The 16,720-nt window shown below is 47.1% G+C and overlaps 1 protein-coding gene and 1 pseudogene across 2 annotated transcripts in view; one reads left to right on the top strand and one right to left on the bottom strand.

Annotated features, from left to right (window-relative positions):
* Positions 1-306: 306 nt before the first annotated feature.
* The window catches only part of TLN2 (talin 2), a 465,831-nt gene continuing 449,417 nt past the window's right edge, over positions 307-16,720 (top strand). For both annotated transcript variants that reach the window (XM_032174074.2, XM_032174073.2), the window contains exon 1: positions 307-418. The gene's annotated coding sequence lies outside the window, so the exon portion shown is untranslated. The remainder of the gene's footprint in view (positions 419-16,720) is intronic.
* LOC116481586 (uncharacterized) lies at positions 1,614-2,412 on the bottom strand (annotated as a pseudogene).

Here is a 16,720-nt window from a genome sequence, read left to right as displayed (position 1 = left end):
CCCCTTTACACAGCAGAGCCCCAATTCTGGGAAGCCGGGGTCACCCAGAGCCTCCCTTCCCCGTGACGGCTCGGCCGGTGCATCACCTTCCCTCGCAGACCCTTTCAGCATCACCCTGCGTGGGAAGAAACCCAGGAGGGGCGCCTGAGCCTCAGTAGCGGCCCAAACCCGGTGCCGCGCGGCGCCGCGGCCAGACCGGCGCCGCGCCGTCCCCGAATGATGACGCGCTTCCTGCCCTCCCAGCGCTCGCGGGCAGTGCGCTCGCGCTCGCCCTCGGCTCTTGTTCCGCGCCCGGAGCCAGCGGCGGCGGCAGCGGCTGAGGCGGCTGCGGGAGCGGAGTGGTCGCCCAGCGCGCGGGGGGACGCGGGCTGCACTCCCGGGCAGGCGCTCTGCAATGAGACAGTAAATGCATCCCCCGGTAAGGCGCACGGCTCACTCGGGTTTTCCTCTTCCTCCAGCTGCATGCACGTTGCATGAATTTCTCGTGTCTTTTCCCTCCCCTCTCCAGAAGGAAAATGTGGGGTTTTTTTTTTCCTCCCTTTTCCTTCTCGTGAGTGATGCCAATTCAGGAAAAACCCGTAAAGCTCCCAGATTTGATGGTCTAGGAGGGCTTCTTGCAGGAAAATAAAAATAAAATGAAATTAATGCACCTGTCTATTGCACATGTATGTTTCACTGCACTGGACCCGGGGGCAGCGGTTTGCAAACAGCCTCGCAGCCGGCGCCAGAGAGTGGATTCCTGGCGGTGGGCAGCCAGTCCCCTCCGGGGCTCTCGCTGGGTTTCCGGTAACTGGGCTTTGAAAAGCGGCCCCGCCTGCATAGAGTGTCCCCTCGACCCCAGCCGGGCCCCCGCGCCAGGAGAGTTGGCGCTGGCGGAGCGGCTTCATTCCAGCACTGGCCGCCGGGACTCCAGCGCCACTTTGCAAACAAGTCTCCCGCCGAGGCTCTGGGCTAAGACAGCCCGCCAGTGCGGAGTTCCTTCTCCACTGCCGGACACTCAGACCTGCCGATCCCACGACTGCCCTTTACTTGGCAATCTCGCCACGGGCGAACTGCTGGCCGCTGAGCGACAGGGGCAGTGCCGGGCCGAGAGCGGGGACAGGCTTTGCATCCAGTGCGGCTGGCCTCACACAGACTCAGCGGCTGCCTCTCCTTCCTCGGTCCCACAAGCTGAAATTTTGCGCCCAATGGAAGCTGGAGGGACCTGGAGATGAGTATTTCGGGATCCCTGAGGGGACCGAGGAACGACTTTCGAGGGCGCCATATTTTCAGTGGGTCTTGACTGCGGAGGGGAGGGGGCGAGCAGTTTCTGGGTCCCAGGGAGGGCCACGCGCCCCAGTCGGAGAGGCCTGATCGGTTGTCGCCGGGAAAGTTTGCGCGCCGAGGCAGGCGCGGAGGCGGCCGCGCAAGGCGCGCACGACTGCTGAGTCCCCGCAAGGGCGCGCGGACTACAGCGCGTCGCCACGCCAGCCAGCGGGGCTTGGGGCCGAGAGCTGCCGTCACGGACAGCGTGCTGGGCTTGCCGCCTTCCTCTGTCCCGCCTGGACCGGGCTTGGGGCTCCGAGGCTCAGGGAACACGCCCCTCTTCCACGCAGCTACCGCTGCCCCGGCTCTCAGCCGGAGCCGTGCGCTTGGCGGCGTCCCGGGGTTGGGCGCCGAGTGTAGAGCGTTCTCCCGGTGCCCAGGCTCGCCTGCTGCTCCGAGGGGCGCGGTAGCTCACTTCCTGGGGGAGAGGAGGCGCCTTGGTTCGTGGATCCGGACCAGGGCCTGGCCTGTCGTCGCCCCGAGGCCACCGACCAGCCTGAGCTTCCAGTCTCCTCTTTGGCTTTGGCGGCGACAGCAGTAGCGCCCGCGGCTGCGTGTTCTGCTCTCGCAGCTCGTGGAGGCGAGGAAAGGAGGGCGTTTCCATAAGTTGGGGCTTAAGGTGACGCGTGGGGAAACTTGGATTCTTGCTGTCCGTGAAGAGCTGGGACAACTTAGGCCAGAATTCGTGTGTTTCATAGTGAAAACTTCTGGTTCTTTCCAGAAGATGAGAGAGGAATGAACTGAAGTGTTGGCGTTGCCAAAGACATAATTAAAGACGGTTGGGTAGGGATGATGTCTTGGAGAAGTGGACCCCAAAATACACGTAAATTGCCCTGGTGCTGTAAGTACCACTTACTTTTCCTTTAATAGTACCTGGGTGTGTTGCGTTGTGGCATTGTAAGGTTGCACGCTGACCTCCCTTCTCCAAAGCTTGGAGGCAGCGACCTCTCTGGAGTGAGGGGGAAGCGGGAGTGGGGAATCTTTACTTTTTGAAATAGACTGTGACCTCTGCTTTGTGACGGGACAAGGCACGGGCGTGTTTGCCGACCTACAGGCAGCCAATAGCAGGAACGTGTTCTCCTTGGAGTGTTTCCGAAATGATGTCATAGTATTGATGTCTTGTCGGCACTTCGGGTCTTCTTCATTGAAGAGGCTAGAAGGGACTACAGAAACCTCTGGGGTTGGGGGTTAGGTGTGCAGAGGGAGGGGAGAGGCTCTCCTGTGGGAGATGTGCCTGGAGATGTTAGGTGTTAGGCAGCTCTTTCCCTGATTCATTTCATGAAGGGCCTGCAAAAGTGTCCCCGATATGAATGTCAGCCAAGATTTTACCTACCTTGATTGCTTATTTGGGACCTCTATGCAAAATCAGAGGATGGAGGTGGGTGTGACAAGTGGCCTTGAGAGAAGAGGGATGCCTACACGAATGCCTTTTTTTTTTTTTTTTCATTGAGCACTAGAATAGTGGAAAACACCCAGAGCCCAAGATACATTTTTCCAAAATTAGCATAGCTAATTTAGAAGAGAAATCAGTTGCAGAAAGCCTCAATCCGTTTTAAGTTTCCAGTCTTAGAGGGAGTACCTTAATCACAGAAACAGGTCTCTTCAGATTGGGGAAGCCACTGGTTTCTTTCTGCCTTTGTAACCGTTTAAGTTATCAGGGAGATTCCAAAGAGTATTAGAGGGTGTCTCTTTTTGGCATTGATGTGGGGCTTCTACCTCCAAAGAGAAAGCGAACTTTTAACAACTTGACACTGTTGAATGAGTTACTAGGGGTATTCTGTACAGGCATAGGCTATATATGTAGTTTTTAATTCACCTACTGCTGACTCATTCAGGTTTTTCCAAACACTGTTCTCTAGAGTAGTTTTAAGTGAAATTAGGGTTTAGGAAGAAGTGGGTATGTTATTTTCTAGTCAGTATCTTTCTTTTCTCTCTCAAAATTAACCTGATTTCCCCTCTTTCACCCCTCACTCCCAGAACATCATTAGTTCTCTAGAGCAGTAAAGGACGATTACAGGTGGTGAATAATGTAAATTTTTACCAACTATGCTCAGAAAAAAAATCTATGCATCTAAATAAGTATTTATGCATTTTAGCATTATACTTTCTAACTACATATATGCCACATATATTTTATACATGTTAAACCTTACATAATAAAAAAGAGAAGCTTTATTGCAAACCCTCCAATCTTTATTCCCAAGTGTACTACCTTAATATTTATCTTTGTTTTTTAATGCCTCTCTCAACAAATTGTTATACATTGTGCTTTGTTGCCTCTTGCCTGATTCTTTTTTTTTTTTTTTTTTTTTTTGAGACGGAGTCTTGCTCTGTCACCTCAGCCTTCCAAGTAGCTGGGACTACAGGCACGCACCACCACGCCCAGCTAATGTTTGTATTTTTAGTAGAGACAGGGTTTCACCACGTTGGCCAGGCTGGTCTCAAACTCCTGACCTCAGGTGATCCACCTGCCTCGGCCTCCCAGAGTGCTGGGATTACAGGCATGAGACACCGCACCTGGCCAACCTGATTCTTATTATCATAACTTCATGGTTTGACCAAAATTCTTGTATTTTTTTCCTTTTAAGATTTTGTAACTTCAAAAGGTTAGAAAACGAGTATGTGTTTTGGAAATTTGCCTGTCTGTTTACCAGTCTGTGTAGTGGTGTTGTGATGTGTGTGTGGCATGTCCAGACTCTTGAGACAGTGTCTACAACTTGTGATCTGTGACATTATTGCTCCAGAACTTTTGAGTCATAATGTTTTCTTGATGATTTTGAGTGGTGGTTGGCCAGTACAGGAAGTACTCAAAAAGAGTTAAATAATTCAGTTATTTTTATTAGGTACAAAAATTTTAAAGACAAGAAGGAAAACATAATAAGCAGGCCTGGAATTACAGCTTAACATACCCACTGGTGCCTTTTTAATTACAGTGCTTTCCCCAGAACTTTTTAATCGTATTACTTTTATATCTAATAAGGAGACTAGTTAAAACATAAGACACACATAACTATTACAAATAATAGGGATAAATGGTGGGTATGACCAGATGTTTTGCCTAAAGTTCAAAGAGTTAGGGAATCTGAACTCTGTCAGATTTCCCCTGCAGGGCCCACACCCCCTCCTCAATAAGCTGGGGAAAGGCAAAGAAGTCAGGGTGGAGGAGGGGAAGATAACATGCTTAAGGTAGACCTCTCTTGTGTGTTGACCACCCTGACAATCTTTGGCTTGGGGCAGGTGCCATTTGAATAACAGCTGGTGGACAAGGTTGGGTACAAAATGCTTTAATTGTGAGAGTCTTTATATGTCACCCAGAGCTGTGAATTAGGACTGGGCTCATTTGCCACCCATTTCACAGTGGAGTTTCAGAGACAGTGCCAAGACCATGGTTTTGTTTTTCTCTTAACCAACAATTTAATTTCAGTCAAACTGATGCTGTTCTGAAAATGTAGAACAAGGAATGAACATTTGTATTTTCTTTTTACTCTTTTAGCTGCAGTTTTAACAAACATAATTCCCTACGTATGCTATTCACTCGTTCAGTGTATGTTTTTGAGGATTTACCATGTACTTTATGCTGAGAAGATATCCCCTGCCCTCACAATGCCCACACATTGTGTTCCCAGGAGGTGATACTCTTTTGTACTTTGTGTATCTAGTAGCCAGGGCGGGGGTGGGGTAGGGCGTGGGGAGATGAGAATGTGATGAAATAGTAACTGAAATACAACATTATAAAAAGATGAGAAAAGGATGTGACCAGGCAATTCCCAGAAGAAGGGATGCAAATTATTGCATCTCTTCTCACCTTCCCTAGTGGACAGAGAAATGCAAATTTAAAAACAGATATTATTTCCTGTCCATCCAATTGATACATCTTTTGAAAGGTTGGTAATACTCTCTGTTCAATGGGGCAGGGTGGGAATTCTCAGACCGTTGATATAAGTGTGAATTGCTACAACCTTTGGGAAAAGCGGATCATTTCTGTGAAAGTTTGGAGCACACGTGCCATGTGACCCAGCAATCCCACATTTGCAGCCTTGTTTTACATTAGGAAAAACATTGACATATAAGGATCTGTGTGTAAAGGTGTCTGTTGTAGGATTTTTTTCAGTAAATAAGCTAGAAGCAGCAAATGTTCATTAGTAAAATGAATAAAATAAGGTACATACATAGTATGGATTATTTTGTGAGGGTTGTGCATAACATATTACAAATAATACATAAAAGCTAGTTGCATAGTATCATATGTATGTTGCATGACTGTATTTCTGATTTTTTTTTTTTTTTTTTTTTTGAGGCGGAGTCTGGCTCTGTCGCCCGGGCTGGAGTGCAGTGGCGCAATCTCGGCTCACTGCAAGCTCCGCCTCCCGGGTTCACGCCATTCTCCTGCCTCAGCCTCTCAAGTAGCTGGGACTACAGGCGCCCGCCACTATGCCCAGCTAAATTTTTGTATTTTTAGTAGAGACAGGGTTTCACTGTGTTAGCCAGGATGGTCTTGATTTCCTGACCTCGTGATCCACCCGCCTCGGCCTCCCGAAGTGCTGTGATTACAGGCATGAGCCACTGTGCCCGGCCTTATTTCTGATTTCAAATAAGAAGCCCTATGTGTATGACCTTGGAGAAAGATGTGTAAGGACACCCAAAACTTAAATATTGTTTAAGATTAGCAGTGAGGAGGGAGAGGTAATTAACTTTCTCCATGTACGCTTCAGGTGGTTGACTTGTTCAAACACGCAGGCTTTTCTATATGAAAAAAGTTAAAAAATATTTGGTTAATGGATAAGAAACTCACCAGCAACCATTTAGAAAAAAAGGCTGGGAAGTATCACGCTTACTTTCTCTGATGCCTCTTATTGTTATCTCTTATCTCTTTGGAAATTTTCAATTAATTATTTTCTAAAATCTTTGATTTCTCAACTTTTAGTAGAGTATACCTTCAGTGTAAAGGATAGCTTCAGAAAAAGCTGTTTCCCTCTGCCACAGGAGGTGGTGAAAGTAAGAGCTCAGGAAAGCTCTTACGAGCACTCTCCTTTATCTTAACTTTCTCTGATCCCATCCTGAAGGAAGACCAACAGTGGCCCCTGCAGGGAGAGCTTCTGGCCAATTGAGAAGCCTTTCTTTTTTTTTTATTTTTAGACAGGGTCTAGCTGGAGTGCAGTGGCATGATCTTGGCTCACTGCAACCTCCACCTCCTGGGTTGAAGCGATTCTCATGCCTCAGCCTCCCGAGTAGCTGGGATTAAGGGCGTGCACCACCACTCCCAGCTAATTTTTGTGTTTTTAATAGAGATGGGGTTTCACCATGTTGGCCAGGCTGGTCTGGAACTCCTGGGCTCAGGCAGTCCACCGTCTTCGGCCTCTCAAAATGCTGGAATTACAGGCATGAGCCACGGTGCCAGGCCTGAGAAGCCTTTCTAGATAGCAGCAGCATCTCCTCAAACTTGGTTTTCCTAATTGAGGCCCAGAGAGGGCTGGGTTGGTGTTTGAATCCAAGTCTCTTTCCATACGATCTCTGGCTTAGCTGGCTGTTCCACCTCTACCATTTTCAACCCAGCCTCCTAATGTGATTTTTGAAATCTTGATAGAATGATGAGTTTTTGCCAGTTGCAGCTAAAGCCAACCTTTCAAAAGCATTTTACATTTTATTTTTATTTTTTATCTGAATAATATTTTTAGAGACAGGGTCTCTCTGATGCCCAGGCTGGAGTGCAGTTGTACAGTCACACCTCACTACAGCCTCAAACTCCCGGGCTCAAGTGATCCTCCTGCCTCAGCCTCCTGTGAAACTGGGGCTACAGGAACTTGCCACCATACCTGGCTAATTTGTATTTAATATTTTTTTGTAGAGACCAGGTCTCACTGTGTTGCCCAGAGTGGTCTCAAACTCCTGACCTCAAGTGATCCTCCCACCTTGACCTCCCAAAGCACTAGGATTACAGGTGTGAGCCACCACACCCTGCTCTACATTGAAAAAAGTACATACTGTGTGACTCTGTGAATCCTGATGGGAGAGATCCAGAATCTCAACCCACTGGAAGCCAGGGCTGTGCTGCACAATTTGAAAACCATGCTTGAGATTACATCAGTGGTTCCCAAACTAAAATGCATGGAAATCACCTGCAGGGCTTGTTAAACCCCAGATTATTGGGCCTGAGTTTCAGCTTCGGTGGGTCCTTGGTGGGGTTTGATTTGCATTAACAAGTTTCCAGAAGAGGCTTATCTTGTGGATCACCCAGAGAGGGCTGGGCTGGTGTTTGAACCCAGGTTTCTTTCCATACGATCCCTGGCTTAGCTGGCTGTTATGCTTCTACCATTTTCAACCCAGACTCTTAATGTGATTTTTGTAATCTTGATAGAACTGATGAGTTCCATGGAGAACCACTGGTTTAGAGGAACTAGCTACCTCTCTTCCATGGGTCTTGTGCTCTTTTCCAGCCAGCCGTGTTATGGATGTGATATGGTTTGGCTGTGTACCCATGCAAAATCTCATCTTCAACTGTAGTTGCCATAATCCCCACGTGTCATGGGAGGGACCCGGTGGGAAGTAATTGAACCATGGGGATGGCTATACCCATGCTATTCTCATGATAGTGAGTGAGATCTCACGAGACCTGATGGTTTCATAAGGGCCTTTTACCCCTTTGCTTGGCACTTCTCTCTCCTGCTGTCATGTGAAGAAGGACGTGTTTGCTTTCCCTTCCACCATGTTTGTAAGTTTCCTGAGGCCCCCCGACTATGCCCCGCCCCAGCCATGCTGAACTGTGACTCAATTAAACCTGTTTCCTTTATAAATTACCCAGTCTTGCGTATGGGTAATAGAGTAAATTGGTACCACAGAGAGTGGGGTGCTGCTATAAAGATACTAAAAAATGTGGAAGTGATTTTGGAACAGTTTGGAGGGCTCAGAAGAAGACAGGAAGATGTGGGAAAGTTTGGAACTTCCCAGAGACTTGTTGAATGGTTTTGATCAAAATGCTGATAGTGATATGGACAATGAATTCTAGGCTGAGGTGGTTTCAGATGGAGATGAGGAACTTCTTGGGAACGGGAGCCAAAGTGAGTGCTTTAGCAGGGAGACAGGTGACTTTTTGCCCATGCCCTAGAGATCTGTGGAACTTTGAATTTGAGAGAGATGATTTAGGGTATCTGGGGGAAGAAATTTCTAAGCTGCAGAGCATTTAGGAGGTGACAGAGCATAAAAGTTTAGAAAATTTGTAGCCTGACGCAGTAGAACAGAAAAACCCATTTTCTGGGGAGAATTTCAAGCCAGCTGTAGAAATTTGCGTAAGTAACCAGAGACCTTTGTGGCAGCCCCTCCCTTCTCAGGCCCGGAAGCCTAGGAGGGAAAAATGGTTTTCTGGGCTGGGTCCAGGGCCCCCTGCTGTGTGCAGCCTTGAGACTTGGTGCCCTGCATCCCAGCCGCCGCTCCAGCAGTGGCTACAAGGGGCCAAAGTACAGCTTAGGCCATTGCTTCATAGGATGCAAGCCCCAAGCTGTGGCAGCTTCCACGTGATGTTGGTCCTGCAGGTGTGCAGAAGACAAGAATTGAGGTTTGGGAAGCTCTGCCGAGATTTCAGAGGATGTATAGAAATGCCTGGATGCGCCACTGCACTCTAGCCTGGGTGACAGAGTGAGACTCCATCTCAAACAAACAAACAAAAAAATCTTGGATGTCCAGGGAGAAGTTTGCTGCAGGGGCAGAGCCCTCATTTAGAACCTCTGCTAGGGCAGTGCAGAAGGAAAATGTGGGGTCAAAACCCCCACACAGAGTCCGCATTGGGGCACTGCCTAGTGGAGCTCTAAGAAGAGGGCCACCATCCTCCACACCCCAGAATGGTAGATCCACCAACAGCTTGCACCACATACCTGGAAAAGCTGCAGACACTCAACACCAGCCTGTGAAGCAGCTGAGAGGGAGGGTGTACACTGCAAAGCCACAGGGGCGAAGCTGTCCAAGGTCATAGGAACCCACCTTTTGCATCAGTGTAATGTGGATGTGAGACATGGAGTCAAAGGAGAGCATTTTAGAACTTTAAGGTTAAACGACTGCCCTATTGGATTTTGGACTTGCATGGGGCCTGGAGCCCCTTTATTTTGGCCAATTTCTCCTATTTGGAACGAGTGTATTTAGGCAATTCCTGTACCCCCTTTGTATCTAGGAAGTAACTAACTTGCTTTTGATTTTACAGGCTCATAGGTGGAAGGGACTTGCCTTGCCTCAGATTAGACTTTGGACCTGGACTTTTGGGTTCATCCTGCAATGAACTAAGACTTAGGGGGACTGTTAGAAAAGCATGATTATGTTTTGAAATATGAGGACATGAGATTTGGGAGGGGGCAGGGGTGGAATGATATGGTTTGGCTGTGTCCCCATGCAAAAATCTCATCTTGTAGTTCCCATAATCCCCACAGCAGTAGGAGGTAATTGAGTTATGGGGGCTGTTACCGCCGTGCTGTTCTTGTGATAGTGAGTGAGATCTCACGAGATCTGATGGTTTTATGAGGGGCTTTTCCCCCTTTGCCTGGCACTTCTCTCTCCTGCCGCCATGTGAAGAAGGACATGTTTGCTTCCCCTTCTGCCATTATTGTAAGTTTCCTCAGACCTCCCCACCATGCTGAACTGTGACTCAATTAAACCTGTTTCCTTTATAAATTACCCAGTCTTGGGTATGTCCTTATAGCAGTGTGAGAATGGACTAATACAGGTGAAAGTTAGAATCTCAGTCAAGGGACATTTAATGCAATTCTGCCAATGTCCCCAAGCTGGGAAGAATTAATATTTGAGTCATGTTACTTAATTCTTGTCTGAATTTGTTATAGATATTTGGGGATTTAATGATGTTTTATAGATAGATATATGTTTCATCAGCAGTGAAAGTGAGAATTCATGGCTATCATTTTAAATAGTCTATAGTGAATTCTCTTGGGAAAGAGGAGGTTCTCATTCCTGTTTTTTTTCCTGTTATACATGCATATTCAAGATTTTATGTCATTGATTTCTTTTAATAAAAAGTTGGCTGCATGTGAAGGGCATTGAGAATAATATGGTGACCATATGATAAATGTGGCATAAATTGTGTCATAATCTGATAATTCATGCATTTTTTGGAGGAAATTAAGCGCAGTAGCCATTAATTTCAACAAATGTTTATTTCAGTGTCAGCAAAGGGGTTATGTTTCCGGTTTTTTTTTTTTTTTTTTTGAGGTAGGGTCTCACTCTGTCACCCAGGCTGGAAGGCAGTGGTGCAATCTGGGCTCCCTGCAGTCTCTGCTTCCTGGGTTCAAACAATTGTCCTGCCTTAGCCACCCAAGTAGCTGGGATTACAGCCGTGTACCACCATGCTCGGCTAATTTTTCTATTTTTAGCAGAGCAGGGTTTCACCGTGTTGCCCAGGCTGGTCTCAAACTCCTGAGCTCACGCGATCTGCCTTCCTCGGCCTCCCAAAGGGGTTTTGTTTCTAATGATGCTTATCAGTGACACATAAGTGTTTGGCTGTCCTCTGGGACCCTCGCTTGTCTGGATGTCCTTGAGAGATTTGGATGACCCAAAGCTCAAGCAGAGTATTCCCTAAAAGGCTTTCCTTCTCACCGATCTCCTAGTTATAAAATTTTTTAGCAGATGAACGTTTATTCTGTTTTCAGCCACTTAGTTTTAATTTGTTTTGTTTATTTTTAGAGAAAGGGTCTCGCTCTATCACCCAGGCTGGAGTGCCAGCCACTTAGTTTTAGAGCCTTGAATGTTTTTCTAGTGATTTCCTAGGTCAGCTCTAAGCAAAGCAGAATTGGTAGTGATAGTGGAGTGCAGGAAACAAAGAGACCTGGAAGGGAAATTGTCATGAAGGAGGTCATATTTAAGTGGGGCTTTGCAGGATGGGTTTCTTCTGCAGTGTTCCTGGACCTGGCTGCACATTGGAATCACCTGGCGATTCTGATGTAGTTGGTTTGGGATGGGGCCTAGGCATTGGTGGGTTAGTTCTCCATGTGATTCTAATGTGCAGCCAGGGTAGAGGACCACTCATCTACAGTCCTCTGGGTCACCTTGCCTCATTCTTTGCAGATTTTAGCATCTGGCCCACAGTCCCTCCTCCCATCAACATTTTTGGTGACTTGAACATTTATATAGGTTGTCCACCCAATTCTCAACCTCTCAGTCCCTTGACCAACTCTCTTTCAGTTATCTTTTCCTCTACCCTGCTTCAGCCATCGCTCACATGGTTATCTCTAGACCGCTGATGCTAGACAAGGAGGATATTTGGCAATGTCTAGAGACTTTTTTTGGCACAACTTTGGAGGAAGAAGAGATGCTATTGACATTCTAGTGAGGCTGCTGAACACCCTGCAATGCACAAGACAGCCCCACACAACAAAGAATTATGCCATCCGAAATGTCAGTAGTCCCAGGGTCAAGAACCCTTGCTCTAGTGTCTTTGAAGTTTTTTTTAACCCCAAGTCATAGGAGAAATATGTCTTACGTGATGACCCAATACAAACACACAGAAGTTTCACAAAACAGCATTTACTCTTACTGGATATAATGCACTTTCATACTTTTTATTGTTTCATTAAAACAATAAGATGCTGTTTCTGACCCACTGAACTGATTTCACCACCTACTAAACTTGCACCCCATTATTTGAAAAATATGGTTGTAGACCTTATCATTACTGATAACTGCACCTCCAGCAAAATCTTGACAAACTCACCAGTCTGACTGTCCCCTTTTCTCTTTTGTCTTATTGCCTCTAGTACTCGGTTCCACCTAGCTTTCACCTAGAAGGGCTTCTGACCTGGTGGCCCTTTCTTTTTCATTGTCCATCATCCCTTTCTTGTCCTCCTTATCCAGCTCAGATTCTTGCATATACCCTCATCTCCCTTGACCTTTCCCCGCTTTGTCTTACTGTCCTTGGAAAGAAAACCCCATCTTTGGTTAAGTCCACCCTCTGCTCACTCTCCTTCAGCTCCAGGCTGATGATCCTGCCTAGAGAAAACACATATCTCTCTGCGTTGTCTTTCTTTTAATTTATGGCCACAAACCTCAAGGGGACTCTTGACACTTTCAGGTCCAGTGTGTTTCTATGCCCACTTCTCAGCTGATGACCTGGCTCATTTCACTGAGAGAAGAAGCAATTAGAAGCTACTGTCACCATCTTCCTATAGTAAACTTACTAACCCACCAGCACACACATGTGAATGAGATCCTGTCCTCTCTTGGCTTTCATACATGCAGCTATCTCCTTTCCCTTTTGCATCATCAGTTTCCCACTCTGATGGATAGTCCCCATCAGAAACTTGCAGTAGTACCTCTCATCTAAAGGAAAAAAAACAGCAGGCTGGATGCGGTCCCTCACGCGTAATCCCAGCACTTTGGGAGGCTGAGGTGGGCGGATCACGAGGTCAGGAGTTCGAGACCAGCCTGACCAACATGGTGAAACCCCGTCTCTACTAAAAACACAAAAATTGGCCGGGCATGGTGGCTTGCGCCTGTAGTCCCAGCTACTCGGGAGACTGAGACAGGAGAGCCGCTTGAACCCGGGAGACAGAGGTTGCAGTGAGCCGAGATCGTGCGACAAAGCGAGACTCCATCTCGAAAAAAAAAAACAGCAGGAAGAAAACCCTCTTGACCCTGTTCTTCTGCTGTTCTTCCATTCCTCTACATGCCCTTCGTAGTAAAAATATTTGAAAGAACTGTCATACTCGCTGACATCATTTCCTGCTCTCTCATTCTTTCTTGAACTCACTCCAATCTGGCTTTTTGCCAATTTTTGTTTTTTGTTTTGCCATGTTGCCCAGGCTGGTTTCAAACTCCTGGGTTCAAGTAATCCGCCTGCCTTGGCCTCCCGAAGTGTTGGGATTACAGGCATGAGCCACTGTGCCCCTCCCAGAACCACACTTATTAAGGTAATGGCAATACCCATGTGGTACAATCCAGTGGCTAACTCTTTAGCTGTCATCTTCTACAGGCTCTCCTCAGCATTTTGGCCAGGTCATTCCTTTCTCTTTGGAACCCTTCCACTGGTTTCCATGTCACAACCTGGTTCTCCTACCCCCTGGCTTCTCCAGCTCCAGGCTTCTTGCTGGATGTTTCTTCCTGGCTTAAAGTTGGGGGTGCTCTCTCACCTTTCTCTTCATTAGGAATCTGCTCCAGGATCACCTCTTACGAGGTCACACTGGCATCCCCTGGCCCCTATTCTCAAGCTTCTTCCTTATTTTTGTATCATTTATTATTCCCTGATACTACATACAGGACTCACTTATTGTCTATCTCACTGCATTTAGAATATAAGCTCCAGAAGAGAAATCATCTCTGCCACTGTATCCCCAAGTGCCTACAAGAATGCCTGGCACATGATAGGTACTCGACAAAAAATTCTTAATGAATGATTGATGAAGGAAACTTGCTGGTTAGAGGTTAGCCTTGGATGAGGGACTGGAAGTCTTTTCCAGACTTGAGCTAAGGAAGAGCATAATTTTGAAGTGGAAAAGCAGTGTCTCATGGTGCAGTATTTTTAGGTCATGTGTTGAGAGTTAGGGGTTCAAGTATTGAATGAAGAAAGCACATCCTTGTTAAATACTTGTTGAGTGATAGAAGGCACCTGCAGAGGACAGCTGGATGGAGACAAATGGTTGCAGTTCTCATCTTTATCTCTGAAGGGGGCACTTAAGCAGTCTACTTGGCAACTTTTGTCGCTGGGTTGAAGATGATAAACGGACTTGTCTGAAGTGTTTATCATGGACCTTAATGTTCTGGTGACTTGTTTTGGTGAATCACTCATCCCCAGAGTCCACTTCTTCACAGGGGGAGATGTCTCCTTCTTCTCCTAAGCATTTGAGCTCATTGGGGAGTTCAGTGGGCCCTCTCTGCGCTGCTTTCAGACACTCAGGTTAAAAGATCCCCAAAGCATTCTCGTTCTATGTTTAAATTAAATCTCCTTTTCTTTCTTCATTTGCATTGCTTCAATACAGTCCATTTAATTACTTGGCACCACACCTAGGTCCTAGTTTCAGGTAAGTGAGGCTGTTTCCCAAGTGTAGCCCGAGGTCATGCATGGCGGATCTTCCGAGGGAGGCGTGGATTATTCCTGGGTTTGGGAGATTACATGGAGAGTACTTTAAGAGGCTTAATTTTCTCCTTGAAGGGCTCTCTACTGGACTCAACACCTGTCACTCCTAGGCTGTCCCTGATGGAGTTAAAGGAGCTTGCCCTATGGGTAAGACATCAGCCAAGGGCAGCCTGAGGCGCAGCCACAAAGCAGTTAGGTTTGGTACACCCAAGAAGACAGGATGTTTAGTACACCCAGGAAGACAGGGTAGATGTCTGTGTGGGACATCTCAGTGACTCGAGGGAAGTTTACTTTTATTGTATTTATTTTATTTTAAAGAAAGAGTGGTTGGAATGGTTGTATGTAGGTGTCTCTGTTTGACAGGGAAAGAACTGAGGCTCAGAAGGGTGTGACGCTTGACAAAGCTGGCACTAGAACCCTGCTTCCTCTTTTTCTTGGGGTGTGCTGTTGGAACCTGTCTGTAATCAGGGTTGTGGTTCTCAGCCCTGGGTACGCTTCAGAATCTCTAGGGAAGCTTATTAAAACTGCTAGTTCCTAAACGCCACCTGACTCACTAAACTCAATCGGGAGCTCTAGGGAGGATCCTAGGAGGGTTGCCTGTAGGGGGTCAAGGCAGCCAGGGGACTGGGGACAGGCACCTTGCAGGGCAGATGCCTGCTGGCCATGCACACTTGACAGACCTGACTCCTTTCTGAGACACAACAGCCATCTCAACTGACTGGGTGGCAGTTTGCTCCTCACTCCTGCACCACTTCTGGTTCCTAAGACCCTGTAGGGCTCCATTTAAAATGCATACAGAAAGGGCTTTTTATTTTCTTTGGGGTAATTTAATTTTCTCGCATTTTCCCAATGTGTTTTGTCCTACTTAGATGAGAATGAAAGCTGCATTTAGTGTGAGGAAATCACCTCTCTGAGGGCTTTTATGAGTCCTCTTGATTAGGGTCCCTAGGTGAGGCTGAGACTGGCTCTGGGGTGGGGTTTGGGTTTAACCAGCTCTTGGAGAAGCTGGTGGGGAACCAGAAGCTGGCCTGAGTGCTGCTGTGACGGAAGGAACAGAAGGGTACAAGCTGGCTCTGCAGGGATGGATTTTAACAGTAAGAAAGGATGGTAAATTGTTGGCTGGTTTTTGCTGGTGAACTTGTCATGTTTGAGTGCCCCGATCTTGTGACAGTAGCTATAGGCTGGAGACAGCCCAGTGGAGCCTGCAGCAATGTCTTGTCGCACCGAGCTGGCTCTTCGATGAACCTCAGAAGTTGTTTAGATGGAGCTTTATGAATGTGCCTGGTGAAGGGCCTAGAGCAAGCCCTGGGGAATCCGAGAAGCATCAGGTGGCCGTATGCTTAACCATAGGGACAGGAGAAGAGCATTTTTCTCTTGAATTGGAAGCTGACGGATTGTATTAGTTTTCTAGAGCTGCTGTAGCAATGGGTGGCTGGGATCATAGACATTTATTGTGTCAGTTCTGGAAGCTAGAAGTCTAAGAGCAAGGGTTTATTCCTTCTGAGGACTGTGAGGGGGAGCCTGTTCCATGCCTCTCTGCATTTCTTGTAGAAGGGCATCTTCTCCCCGTCTCTTCTTTGTCGTCCCTCTGATGCAGGGCAGATGAGCCCCAAAGTGGGGCTTAGTCCATGAGGGTTCTTCGTTTTGCCCAGGAAAGAATTCAAGGGCCAGCTAGAGGTAGAGGAAACAGCTTTGTTGAAGCAGCAGTGTTACAGCTCTGGCAGTGCGGCAGCTGTGTGCCCGCTCCTGCAGAGTAGCGCTACCCCACAGGCAGTGTGCTGACAGTAGCAGCTCAGGGCAGTTTTGCAGTCATATTTATACCCACTTTTAATAAAATGCAGATTAAGGAGTGACTTATGCAGAGATTGCTAGGGAAGGGGTAGTAACTTTTGGGTCATTGGATCATTGCATGGAAAGGGATGGTAACTCGCAGGTGTTGCCATGGCAATGGTCAATTGACATGGCATATTAGTAGGCATGTCCAACTGAAAGTTGCTTTCACCCTGGCTGTGTCTTAGCGAGTCCTCAGTCTGATATGTAAGCCACGTCTCCTGCCTCACCTCTATCCTGTTGCGTCTGTTTCTGTGTTCAAATTTCCACTTTTTATGAGGACAACAGTCATACTGAATTAGGGACACCCTAATGATCTCATTTCAACTTGATTCTGTAAAGACCCCATCTCCAAATAAGGTCCCATTCTGAGGTTCTAGAGTATTGGACTTTAATATATTTTTTGGGATGGGGGGCACAATTCAACCTATAACACAAATTGTCAGACTGACTTCTGTCTCAGAATCTGCATCTGACATGGAATGCTCATCAGTGAAGTTACCTTTACAGGCCAAGGGACCCTAA

Source organism: Hylobates moloch, unplaced genomic scaffold (assembly GCF_009828535.3).
Source record: "Hylobates moloch isolate HMO894 unplaced genomic scaffold, HMol_V3 SCAFFOLD_14, whole genome shotgun sequence".
NCBI classification, from domain to species: Eukaryota; Metazoa; Chordata; class Mammalia; order Primates; family Hylobatidae; genus Hylobates; species Hylobates moloch.
The sequence above is the reverse complement of the archived record's forward strand: the minus strand, read 5'-3'. Positions and strand labels throughout refer to the sequence as shown.